Source organism: Perognathus longimembris, chromosome 7 (genome assembly GCF_023159225.1).
Source record: "Perognathus longimembris pacificus isolate PPM17 chromosome 7, ASM2315922v1, whole genome shotgun sequence".
Lineage (NCBI taxonomy): Eukaryota > Metazoa > Chordata > Mammalia > Rodentia > Heteromyidae > Perognathus > Perognathus longimembris.
Genome location: NC_063167.1, coordinates 73,600,641 through 73,613,023, shown reverse-complemented (window position 1 = coordinate 73,613,023; position 12,383 = coordinate 73,600,641).

Below are 12,383 nucleotides of genomic sequence, written 5' to 3'. Positions count from 1 at the left end.
ATTCACTTGTGGACAAATTGTTTAAGATGTCCATTGAAAATCCAGAAGTACTAGAGGAATAGAAAAAGAGAGGATTCCTTTCCTTCCTATCAAGACTTAGAATGGAGTATTTTATTATTGTTGTTCTTGTTATTATTTTGGTGCTGGTCCTAGGGCTTGAACTCAGGGCCTGCACATTGTTCCTGAGCTCCTTTTATTCAAGGCTAGCACTCTACCACATGAGCCACAGTGCCACTTCTAGCTTTTTTTGTTTGTTTTGGTAGTTTAGTGGAGATAAGAGTCTCACTGACGTTCCTGCCCAGGCTGGTTTTGAAGCTTCATCCTCAGATCTCAGCCTTCTGAGTAGCTAGGATCACAAGCATGAGCCACCAGCGTCCAGCATAGACTATCCATAGTTTTTATGCTCAGGTTTGATGAAGCATGAACAAATGTGTAGGAATGTGGATGAGGAAAGATTCATAATCAGTAGATTCAGGTAGCAAGAAACTCAAATATTTTTCCCCCCTGTGTAGCTTTCCTTTCTTCTGGGGTGGACCAGGATGCTTTCTGGAAACAGTGTTCTGACCTAGAGTCCAACAAAGAAAGTCAGAGAATTCCTTTATTGTCATGTCTTACAGAAAAAAAGACAAAAGGGTAATAATTTTAGATTTTATGGCTAACTTTGAAAAAGAGGACTAATACTTCCCTTTCCCCAGTTTGTGTTAAATGGATGAGGGAAGAAGCACAAAGGAGCAAGAGAGAAAGTAACAAAGAAAGTATTCTTCTGGAAACTTCTCGCTGGGTTATCATTTGCTGAACTGCAGCATTACCTATCAAACAATAGAACTTATCAACTATAATGAAAAATCCAATTGTTTTTGCCTTCAAGGGGGCAAGTGTAACCTGGACTGACGCTATATGGAGGAGAAGAAGCTGAACTGATTGAGACTGACTGATTGAGAGTAATTCATTAGTACCTAGGCTGGGATGTCTTATCTAGTGGAAGACCACAACATGGACAGTAAATAAAGGTCCAGGCATTGGCCATATAATATAGGAGTCACATGTTCAACTGTTCACTTTCTCATAGTTACAGATGGAGCTGGAAAGTGCTTCCAGAAGAGCAAGCTGTATTCCTATCCATTTGAGGCCTTGAGGCCTGAAGGTGAGTGGCATAGTAGAAATGATTAATACAGCCTCATAGGGGTGTCCAGTGCCCGGCTTATAGTGGGGCTTAATGAATTCTTCGCTTTCTTTTCCTTAAGAAGAATAATTCTATGTTATTGATCTTTGCATTTGTGGTAGGCATGAAATAAAATGTACTTATTCCTAGACTTGAATTTCGTCACGTTATATATTTGTTTCTAAGCACTGAGGACCTAAGGATCCAGTTGAGGTAATAAAAAGTTTTGACTCTAGAGGAACACTGCTCAGCAGAACTGTAATGGGGACTACACCAGTAATTTTAAGTATCTGCACTTTGGATGAATGAAATTGGTTATATTAATATATAAGTATATTAGCAAAAGTAATACCCTAGGAAAATTAATTTTAATAATACGTTTAACCCCCGGTAGCCAAAATATGATCCTTTCAGTATGTAAGCATTTTATATTTACTATGTACATATATTTACTGTATATTTTATTGATTTATATTTTAAATATATTATATATATCTACTTTTTGGACACATTCTTTGAAATCCAGTGTGAAATTTGTACACATTGAACATCTGCCTTCAACAAGCCACCACTCCAGACCTTCCTAGCAACCTGTGGCTACTTTCCCATTGCATGGGCCAGTCCTGGGCCAGTCAGTCCCCTGACTCTTCTTGCTTGCTTTGTCATTTCCAGAGCCTGACATCTGACTGCAGAAGCATGGCGTGCTTTAGCCAATCAGGCTCAGAGATTACTTGTCTCCCCCGCCCCCCCCCCCACACATACCTTTTTAAATAGAGAAAGCAGTTGCACAGTAGCTATTTTTGTACTTATGGGAAACAGAATGTGGATCTCAAACTTTCAGTGTGTTCCAATGCTCTCACCTCCTACAGGAAGACCACCCAAGAAAGATCCAGAAATGCCAAAAGTCCACTAGTCCTTCTTATCCAAAAGATGTTCCAACACCACCAGCGGCTTCCTGAAATGGCAGATATTACCAGACCCTACACTATGCACATGTGCCACTTACAATAAGGTTTATTTTAAACACGAGGCACAATAAACAGCTAACAAGAGACTACTAATTAAACAGAACTATTGTAACAATGTATTATACTAGAAGTTATTTAAGATTTATAAACAAATGTGAAATGCCTATGTGCCTCTGATTATATAAAATAAGATTTATTGAAATGAACTCCAGGAGATGGAAACAAGAGGTTTTTCATTGTTGTTTTTTGTTTTCTTTTTTCTTATTTATTCAAAGAGACAAAGGGTGAACAAATGCAGCCATGGTACTCACTGGACAGTATGCTGAAAATGAACTCTACAACTTGTGGGTGGGGACAGGAGGGAAAAAAGGCAACATTGCCCAAAAAGAAATGAGCTCCTTACCTGGCCTATGTAACTGCAACCCCTCTGTATGTCACCTTTATAATAACAATTTAAAAAAAAAACTTGTAAACAGGAAGTAGAGATGTGATTCAAGTAGTAGAATGCCAACCTTTAGCAAAAAAAAGCTAAGGAAGAGCACAAAGCCAGTACTAGGACACACACACACACACACACACACACACACACACACAGAGCTCAGTGATTATATAGCCCTAGGGATAGGGCGAAAGGGATCTACTTCTTCTAAAAGAACAGAGTGGGGCTGAATTCCAAATGCAAGAGAATTTGATCTAAATTAGAAAAACTAGCATTATAATATCTACAACAGCACCCATAGGTGAGCTGACCTTTTTTTAATCTTAGCTCCTCCTCATATACATTTTAATTATCCACAGAGATCAGCTCAGAAATGAGTGATGGCAGCATTTGTTGGAAAGGCAGATAGACATATCAATTAGATAGATTAGCTAATAGATTAATGATTGGTAAATGTTAGGTAGACAGATGATAGATGAATAGATAGATTATAAATGGTTGTTTTCACCAGCTGCTACCTTAGAACACCCAGAGACTCCCCACATCAGTGACTAAATTGAAGTTATCAGTTGAGCTCTTTGCTAAGATTTTCATAAATGATAATTCTTGAAGGAAAACTTAGATATGTTTTTCAGTAATTGTCTTTGTCGGTTCAGGCCTGACAGCAAGTTTCATGTGTGGACTGGTTGTCTCAAAGAATAGCAGTTTTGTTCCTCATGGTCCCAGAGGCTGGGAAGTCCAAGCTGAAGGTGCTAGAAAATTCACTTCCAGGCTCATACAGGGCTGGCTTCTTGCTGAATCTTGGCTTAACAGAAGAGAGAGCTGTTAGCCACTGTTTCTTACAGGGACACTAAGTTTTAAATTAGGGGCTCTACCCTTTGTGTCCCAAAGCCTACCTCCTAAGTACCATCACCTTGGAGCTAGTTTCAATGTTTGGACTTCTAGGGGCAGAAATATTTGCTCCATATCACTAACAATAGTAAAATTATGCATTCATACACAGCTTAGCAGTTGGCAAATACACATAAATCATCTCACTCAAACATCATGGCTGTCATCTGTCAGATTTGCAGATGGAGCTGAATTGAGAAATGTTTGGGTTCTCCTAGGGTCACACAGCTAAGTAGCAGTGGTGGAATGCCGGTTCTAAGCTTCTAATTCAAGACCTCTGTTCTTGCAGCTGTGTCAGGAGAACTTCCCATTCTGCCCCTCACAATGAAGCAGCAATAACAAAAGAGGCGCCATAATGACTGCCTACTTAGTGCTTTACTCTTTGCCTGTCTCTGAAAATATTATCTTCTGGGGTTAGATGCCAATACCAGCACTTTTTTATATTGTCTATCTTAGTGCAAACCTAGAATAATCAGGGCTCAAGAACTTTCAAAGACCACACACCTGTCATGATAGACTTGCCTTTCGTGCAGGTCTGGCTGGATGTAGTTTACATTCTCATGGAACCAAAAACCTGTGATAGTGGCCATTGAAAAACAGTATGCAAGATGAAAATATTCCATTGGACATGTTTATTATGATTTTAGTCAGAGTTGGATTTCTTGCCCTTTCAAAGCATCAGTGTCCTACAAAGCACTCTATTGAAAGTCCTCCTTTTCAGGCCCTCCAGATGGAGGACAGATGTTTCTTTATGCTCTGAAAGGTCCACTCTATGTAGCTGACTATGAGATTGTATTTGGTTCTGAATGTTTCAGAGAAATGGCATCAGGCAGATTGCTATAAATGTAAGCCAAATCAAAGGAGTTACTGCATTGGATGGAAAACAAAACTCCAAACAACAGGATGTTATTTCATGGTGGGGTGGGAACTTCTCATTTCAGACATTTTAGATGTGTTCTACCCTAAGATTCAGCCTGTGTGTCAGATTGAGACCCACAGGGAAGGCGGGGATACTGCCGGCTGTGTAGCACATTGCTACACTTTGTTTCAGATCTACACAGTGGAGGGAGAGCAAGCAGGAACCTTGCTGTGACTTAAGTAAACTATTCTGAGGAACAGAAACTTTCTGTGTCTTTAGAAAGATTAAGACATTGATGCCTGCACATATCTTACTTCTTTGGGAAGAACAATCAGTGTGTGTGTGTGTGTGTGTGTGTGTGTGTGTGTGTGTGTCCTGAGCTATTTTGCTCAAGGCTAGAATACTACCACTTGATCCATAGCTCCACTTCTGTCTTTTCAATGGTTAGAGATAATAGCCTTAAGGGCTTTCTTCCTGGGCTGGCTTTGAACTGTGATCCTCAGCTCTCAGCCTCCTAAGTAGCTAGGATTACAGGGGTGAGCCACTGATACACAGTTAATAATAGTAATGATAATAATTTTATTTTTAAAGGAATAGAATTATCTAGTTCCAGTTTGGGCAAATTAAAGTGGTTAGAGGTATCACAGCTGAAGTGATGTCTAATCTTAGTTTTTTTGTTTTTGATTTTTGGTCCAGAGGCTTGAACTCAGAGCCTGGGTGCTGTGTCTGAGTATCTTTTTCAAGGCTAGCACTCTACCACTTGAGCCACATCTCATCTTCCAGCTTTTTTGGTGGAGAAAAGTCTTATGGACTTTCCTGACCAAGCTGCCTTTGAAGCACAATCCTCAGGTCTCAGCCTCCTGAGTAGCTAGAATGATAGGGGTGAGCCACCAGTGCCTAGGCTCATCTTAGTTTTGAAGAATAAGTTAAGGTTTGGCAGATATTTATTTATGGAAGGAAAGGAGGAAGGGGCATGTGGTTGAGGGGACTGTGTGGACAAGTCAGGGGGGTTGGGAAGTGTTGGCAGAGACACTGCCCTGTAGTTGCACGGTGGGCCTGCAGACATGCACGTGGGCTGGCAGTTCAACTCTGCCTAGAACATTTGGACTCTGGCCTAAAGAAAGACACAGGAGTCACACTATGCTGTTATACCCCCACAGGACAGAAAGGAGCAAGAGCAGTCATGAGAAACATCCACTGAGCATCCACTGAGAAATATGGAAATAGCTGTGTGCTGCCATGGTCTCGTACTCAAGTTACTAAGATGGGGCCTCTTTTATACCAGAAGATAGGGTGAAGTGACGTGGTTATGTTTCTACAACTGACATCATTCAGCCTTGAGGCCTGTTTCTTTTTTTTTTCCTTTAAGCTTCTACAATCTAGAGTTACAAGAGATAAAACCTTGTTCATAAGTTGGGCACTGGTAGCTCATGCCTGTAATCCTAGCTTCTCAAGAGGCTGAGGTCTGAGGATCAGGGTTCTAAGCCAGCCCAGGCAGGAAAGTAAACGAAACTTTTAACTTCAATTAACCACCAGAAAACTAGAAGTGTCTCAAAGTGGTAGAGTGGTAGCCTTGAGAACAAAAGCTCAGGAACAGCACCCAGGTCCTGAGTTCAAGCCTCACAACCAACAACAACAACAACAAAACCCTGTTCATGAAATCATGCTACCTGGTTGTGATAAGAATAGATAGGGTGTGCATGTACCACAACCCAGGCACCCAGCTAGTACTCTAACTGCCCTTTTCTCAGCCAGCCTCTACGTGGGTTCTAGGTAACTGCTTGCTCACAGTGTGGCTCCAACATGCTGTCTACCCTTTATACATTCCTGCTTTCAGAGAGAGGTAGAGATGGACCAGGCCATAGCCTGTTTGTTTTTGCTTTTATTCTTTTAGATGTTTCTTTACTATCCTTCCTTTCATTGTAGAAGAAAGAGGAAGGGGAAAAGAGCAAATGTACTCCTCTAAGTTGGAGGGCAGTAGCCCATTCAAATGTGGGCTATTTATGGCGATCACAAATCTGGGTGCTAAAACTTCAGATGACAGGCTGCTGTCTATACTTGGTTTACAGTCCAGTCACAAAAACAGACATTAGATGAGTAGTCGTTCAAAGTGAGGCATACCTGGAAGTGTTGAGCCCATTGCCATGGGAATGCAAAGCAGGGAGACCTAAGAAAGCCTGGGCCTGGTTACGGAGATATTACAGCAGAGGCCCTGGACATGTATCCTGAGAACTGGATAACCAGGATGAGCTAGGCAGAATAAAGTGCTAGGCAGGCAGAAATTCAAGCACACAGACCAAGTTGGAAAGGACTTGCTTTGAAAGATTGCCTCCATGCACAAAGGAAAGCATATTTGAGTTAAAATGTGGTAAGTGCCCACCAGAGCTAGGAATGGTGATAGACACTGTACACATAAACTTCTTAAAAATCAATTGTGGGCCTTGAACTTGGGACCTGGGCACTGTTCCTGAGCTTTTGTGTTTAAGGCTAGTGCTCTACCACTTTGAGCCACAGCTCCACTTCTGGTTTTCTGGTGGTTAATTGGAGATAAGAGTCTCATGGACTTTCCTGCCCAGGCTGGCTTTGAACCATGGTCTTCGATGTCAGTCTCCTGAGTAGCTGGAGTGCTTCTAAGAGCTTGTGAGGTTTGTTTCCATAAAGGTGAGGTCCTGTGCATCCCCACTGTCCCCCACTGTATCTGCAGTACCTACGGCAACATTTAGGTAGTAGCAAACATTCAATACTTGTGGAAGAAACCAGTTGCTGTTGCTCATACCTCTAGGCCTAGCTGCATGGGAGATTATGAGGATCATGGTTTGAGGCCAGCCCAAGCAAAACATTTGCAAGACCCCACCTCAAACTCACAAACAAAAGCTAGGCATGATGGTATGCACCCAGCATTCCACTAGGTAGGAGGCACAAAGAAGAGAAACATGAGCCAAGCTGGCCAGGACAAAAAGGCAAGATTCATTCAGAAAAGAAGTAATTCACAAAGGACTGGAAAGATGTGGGCCAAGCAGAAGAGCACCTGCCTAGCAAGCAAAAGGCCCTGAGTTCAAGCACTACACTCTCTGCCACTCCCCAAGTATTCGTACAATAGTGTTTATACCTGCTGAAGAGAAAATGGAGGCTCAGAGACCAAAGGTAACTTACTAGTGGTAAGAATAAGGATCTCAATTCCCCATGGAGACAAAGCACTCCCATGTAAGACTATAGTTTTGCCTTCTCTTCTTCCAAGCATGGCAGAATCCTGGCCTATGCCTCAGGCAGTCTGGAGCTGGGCACCAGGGCTCCAGAGCATGAAGGAAATGCACAGCTCACAGATCCAGGACTGCTGCTGCAGAGTAGACCAGCCTGAGGGTGTTGTCGCCTGCCCCTGGGGTTGGTCCCAGGTGGAGGTGCATGGAGTCCCAGCTGAAGGTGACACTTCTCAGTGTGCCAAGCCTACAGGTACATCTGTTGAAGTAGAAGCCCATTTGCTGACCTGATACCCAGGGCCCTAGAGAACAGACACCTGAGAAGCTGCAGGCATCTCTTTGTCCTAGGGAGACCCTGGGCGAGATGCCAGGGGTAGAAGATGAGCTTCACCGGCTTCACTTTTGTGTTCAAGCCCAAGAGGGCGGAACACCTCCCCATCACCTGTTTACTTGTACAACTCAGGACTTCTCCTCACTGCAAAATGTAACCTGAGCATCTCGCAGGCTCTGTGGGAGGATTTCTATTGCATCTGCTCTAAGTAGCTTCTGTTCAATATGCCTGGCTCTCCTAAGGGGAAGACCCTGTAGAACAAACTTTGAAGACAACCCATCTTCCTTCATGTGCTATTATGCTCTAAGTTCTCCAGTGAGAAGTTTTGTTCATGTGTCATAAAAGTGAACAATTTTTAATGCTCGGGGGAAAAATACATGACGTGTTGTCTTTTTAAGAAAAGCACTCATGCCAGGCACCAGTGGCTCACACCTGTAATCCTAGCTACTGGGTTCAAAGCCAGCCCAGACAGGAAAGGCCATGAGACTCTTTTCTCCAATTAACTACTGGAAATGGCACTGTGGCTCAGGGGTAGTGCGCTAGTGTTGAGCTAGTGTTGAGTTGAAGAACTCAAGGACAGCACCCAGGCCCACAGTTCAAGCCCAGGCCCCACAAAAAAGAAAAGCACTCATGGGGCTGGGAATGTGGCTTAGTAGTGGTAGAGTGCTTGCCTAGCATACATGAAGCCCTGGGTTCCATTCCTCGGTACCACATAAACAGAAAAGGCCAGAAATGGCTCTGTGGCTCAAGTGATAGAGTGCTAGTCTTGAGCAAAAGAAGCTCAGGGACAGTGCTCAGGCCCTGAGTTCAAGCCCCCGAACTGGAAAAAAAAAAAAAAAAGTACTCAGAGGAACCCTGCTCGCTGCCTGCCACTCACTCAGCATAAGGCATGGACGGGGCAGCTGTCGAGGGCCACCAGCCCATCAGCTCATGGGGCTCAGTTTGGCTGGGACCCTAGGCATAATGAATGACAGGCCCGAAAACTTGGGAGAGGGCAGGATGAGGAGGACTGGTCACAGGGCCTGTTGCTGTCATGCCCTTCTAGTCATCAGCCTGGCTGAGGCCTTCACTAATGACCTCACACAAATCAAGACATTCCACTCCCTTCCAGCCTGGAAGCAAAACAAAAACCTTGGATACTCTCTGCAAACCTACAGGGTTTGCATTCTCCACCAGAAGAAAACGTGAGAAGAGCCAGTTTCTTTTATCTTCTACAAGAAAATGAAAAACAAAACAAAAAGGCAGGGGCCAGTGGCCTATAATCCTGACTACTCAGAAAACTGAGATCTGAGGATGATGGTTTGAAGCCAGCCTGGGCAGAAAAGTCTTTGAGACTCTTATCTCCAAACAGCCACTGGAAAAAACACACCCCAGAAGTGGAACTGTGGGTCAAGTGATAAAATGCTAGCCTTGAACAGAAAAGCTCAAGGGTAGTGCTAGGCCCTGAGTTCAAGCCCTAGAACTGGCACAAAACCAAAAACATCTATGTGATTATACAAAGTTCCAGCTAAGTCTCTTGGTAAGTCTCACTTTCCTTTCTAAGGCAGAGCTCAGCGGAGGGGACAGAGCTCCGGGTGAGCCATGCTAGCCTGTGTGCCCCACATAAGCATAGTGAAGAACCCTGGGGAAAGGGCCAGGAGCCAGTGCTGCAAGCCTGTGAGTGTGAGAACAGTGGCTGAGGTTTTCTCCCTGCTTAGTAATGTGGTCAGTCAAAGGAAAAGCCAAAAGAAAGCCATGGGCCACAGTGGTTGGCCAGAAACACAGCTTCTTATCTAAACCATAGCATGTGTTCAACAAGGACAGTGTAATTCTTCCTCCAGTGCCCCATCACCTAAACCAGCAACAGCACAAATTTAGCTAAACTGTGATAGGAATTCATTTTGTAAGTCTGAAATGTCTGCCAGCATTTTCCAATAATAAATCAGGACTCTGAGAGGGAGTTAAGCCATAACTGCCATTCTGTAATAAAACCCAAAACAAAACAACACCCCCTTGCCATCAGCGTTACCTCTTCAATAGGCCGGAGGTCTTTACCAAAAAGTTACCATTGCCCTCATCACCTTAGTCCCTTCTCCAGTGAGAATGCCACCCAAGTTGGAGAAGGATGGACTCAGTGTAGCCTTTGCTCTCCATCTGAAGCCATGCACAGAGGTCCCTGGGGTGCTAGCACACACCCAGCAACTTTTCCTCAGGCTTTTTGTGTGGACTAAATCAGTCTTCACTTGGCTTTCTCTCTCCCAGAGCAACTGTCTGAGCAAGGACCACCTACTAGCCTACTAGGAGGAGGGTAGCAGGCTAACCTGAACAAGTGACAGGTGGTCTCCTCTTCCTCCCCACGTCAAAGGACCCAAGCACTTCAGCCTTTTTGCAGCCATTACCAGATCATTTGAGGAAGGACACTCCCCATTTCACATAGGTGGCACTTGGTGCCACCTAGTGGTGCTTTTCTGAAATTCCAGGAGGGAACTTCTGTTTTTTGCCAGTCCTGGGGCTTGGACCCAGGGCCTGAACACTGTCCCTGGCTTCTTTTTGCTCAAGGCTAGCACTCTGCCACTTGAGCCACAGCACCACTTCCGGCTTTTTCTATATTATGTGGTGCTAAGGAATCAAACCTAGGGCTTCATGCACTTTACCACTAGGCCATATTCCTAGCCCCGAGGGAACTTTTTTCCAAGCATTTCATTTTTAAGCATTTCAAACGAGAAACTGTGTGTATAAATAGTACATATACATGTATATATAGTATATGTGCAACATATATTACATATTATGTTATATAACATATACACATATATGTACACACATATATATACAAAAGGGTCTCAATTTCAGAAGTCAGATTATAAGTACCAGGCACCTTGGAGAAAGAGCCTTTTAATTAGTCACTAGATAATTCCTGTTAAGAAGAAGGTAGTCATTGCTAGGTAAAGCAACCAAAGCCACATGCTAGGTAGAGCTGAGCTGAAGGCTTAGACAGATAGCTGGGAGTACAAATGTATAAGGTATGCCAAATGTCATTAGGATGACATTAGAACTATAGGGCTTGTGAACTCGGGCTTCTATATGTAATTCTTTAGGTTACCAGCCTAAAAGAAATAGAAATGTGAGAAATCTCTTACTGTGATTTTGAAACTATGGCAAGAAAGTCCCTCTAGAGAGGAGGGATAACTAAAGGAATGAGTAGGTGATAGGTAAGAATATGTAAGCTTGGGGCATGTGACTAGGAGGGTGTGAACAGACTAGGCTGGGGAGGGGAAAGGTCTGGGGCAGGGAGTGAGGATTGGAGGATAGGGGCCAGGAAAGAGGAAGATTGACAGTATGCTTAAGAGACTTTGAGCTGAGCACCTGTGATAGAAGTGGCTGAGATGTTGAGAATCCTTTCTTCCTATATTTCCAATCCCCATACTCAATTTTAAAAAATCATGTTTAGCTTCATTGTGTCAATAAGAAAGAAGTAAACTTCATTTTGTGCTGAAAAAAATCATGTTTAAACTTTACTCTTGTTAAAATTTTGAGAATGAAATAAAAAGTTGAAGAGCCGGGGGCTGGTAGATCACACCTGTAACTCTAGCTACTCAGGAGCTAAGAGTACAGGAGGATCACAATTCAAAGCCAGCCCAGGCAGGAAAGCCCATGAGACTGCTAACTCCAATTAACCACCAGAAAACCAGAAGTGATGTTGTGGCTCAAGTGTTAGAGTGCTACTAGCCTTGAGCTGAAGGGCCCAGAGTTCAAGCATCACAACAACAAAAAAGAAAAGAGTTGAAGGTGGGTGCTGGTTGGCTCACCCTTGTAATCCTAGCTACTCGGGAGGCTAAGATCTGAGTACTTCAGTTCAAAGCAGGAAGGTTCAAAAAACAGAAAAAGGAGCTGTGGCTCAAGTGGCAACGTGCCATTCTTGAGCGAAAAAGCCAAGGCCCTGAGTTCACACCCCAATACTGGCAAAAAAAAAAAAAAAGTATATATATATATATATACATTTGACATAAAGGCTCATAGTATCTCTCCATGTTTACCAAAAACATTGAATACTTAAAACATATTCTTAATAAAAGGTGCCCAATTCTTAACAAGCCAGATGATGTTAAGATTCATACTTGGTCTGGTCCTGGTGCCAGCACTGCATGGGGCTTTCCTTGTGTGTCTCATTTGAGATGCAGTCACTGAGATGAAATGAGGGCCAATGAATTCTCCATCTCAGCTGGCAGGGGGTGGGGGGGGGTGGGAGGGGGGTGCAAGGTGGGGGGTGCTGCATTTGAGAAAAAGGCAAGGGGAAAACAAATATAAGGAAATATAAGAGCATAAATTTGGAAGGTTGTGGTTTGAAGACCATGCCAGGAAAGAGGATGAACTCCAAAACAAGTGCTCCTGTGTCAGAGCTATCTTGTAACTTTGTGGGTTTCACGTGAGGTTAAAGATATTATGCATGTTGATAAACCACAAGAAAGCATTTCCCCCTTCCCACCCGGTAGGTGTGGGATGCCTGGATGCCTGCATTTGGAAAATAATTAACCATCTTTTCAAGAGAAATTAGCA